General features: G+C 39.0%; 1 non-coding gene across 1 annotated transcript; it reads right to left on the reverse strand.

The window, feature by feature from the left end:
* Nucleotides 1-1,166: 1,166 nt before the first annotated feature.
* Nucleotides 1,167-1,285, reverse strand: LOC146608810 (5S ribosomal RNA). Its single transcript, XR_014905262.1, has one exon. It is a non-coding gene; the product is annotated as a 5S ribosomal RNA (ribosomal RNA).
* Nucleotides 1,286-1,393: the final 108 nt, after the last annotated feature.

Consider the following 1,393-nt stretch of genomic DNA (forward strand, 5'->3'; position numbering starts at 1 on the left):
GGTGGCACACCTGTGGATGCATATAAGGCAAAACACAGAGCCTGTTTCTTTGACATGGGAAAATCAAGAGATGTCAACCAAAACACCTGGAAAAGAACTGTGGAGCTCCATAAGTGTGGCTCAATTTGAATACAATTTGGTGCCATTTACAATTAAGAAATACAGACAGTTTCTCTCTTTACTCTTAAAGTTAACAAATATGTTTTTTATATTTATCAACATAAAAAATAAACATTTAGTCTGATTTGATGTTACAATTAAAAAAGTGTTTTTGTTTTTATCTGAAGAGTTTGTAAATATCTGGTTTCAACTGTATATTTGATGATGTTGGTGTTTGGTTTGATTGTCAGCACAAAGAGGGAGAGAGAGGAACAGAGGGAGAGAGAGAGGACAGAACAGAGATGAACAAGAGCAGGTGAGACACACATGTTAGTCAAATGGTTGTTTACCAAAAGTATCAGCGTATCATAGGTCCTCATGTATCTCGTACCTAGTGTTTCTTGTTAGGTTTGTTATTTTTCAAATTCTATATTTATTAAGTTTTGCAGGCTTGTTTGCACAACAAGGTTAAATAATTATCTAAACTTTTCTGAATCTAAATAGTGGACTTTGGTAGAATTAAAAAATAAGTGTAGTGCAGGTCTATGATGATTTTTAGTGCTACTATCATCTAGCTCTGATTCTGGTTCTGTCTTGGTTAAATCCTAAGTAGTCCTGCTTCTGAACTGTTGTAGTCCTGTTTTAATTCCGGATCAGTTCTGGGTCTGGTTGAATTGGGGTTTAGTCCTCGTGTCTTGATACAGCCCCGACTTTGTTCTGCCTTGCTGCTTAATTAAAAAACTACTTTAAGGTGTCCTGCACATGTGATATATTTGTCCCTATATGAATATGAACTCAAAACAGAGCCAATTAATCTTTCAGTCATTTCTTCCCCCCCACCCCCCAAGTCCCAGATGCATACTACCCTTTAGGGCTAAGCCCCGGGTGTATCAAATGTCTGCCTCTGCTCTGCTCTACAACAGAATCACAAAGGTGTCTCCAATAAGCTGCAGAGATGATTGTTGTTTTAATTTTTTAACGGTACACAAGCAAAAAATTAGAAGAGAGGTCATGAAGTTTCTTACTAAACAGTAGCGCCCTCTGCAGTTTGTGTGTGGAAGTGCAAAAGCTTACAGCACCTGGTATTCCCAGGCGGTCTCCCATCCAAGTACTGACCAGGCCCGACCCTGCTTAGCTTCCGAGATCAGACGAGATCGGGCGCGTTCAGGGTGGTATGGCCGCAAGCGAAAGGTCAGCTCAGAAACGGCGTTTTTATACATGCTGTAATGACACATACACGCTTACGTTTTTGTTTTCTATATTTAAGTTAAAATGTCCAAACGACAAAAATGTT

Source organism: Diplotaxodon limnothrissa, linkage group LG23 (genome assembly GCF_057381915.1).
Source record: "Diplotaxodon limnothrissa isolate DT_005_m linkage group LG23, D_limnothrissa_male_GT1.1, whole genome shotgun sequence".
In the NCBI taxonomy this organism is placed as follows: domain Eukaryota; kingdom Metazoa; phylum Chordata; class Actinopteri; order Cichliformes; family Cichlidae; genus Diplotaxodon; species Diplotaxodon limnothrissa.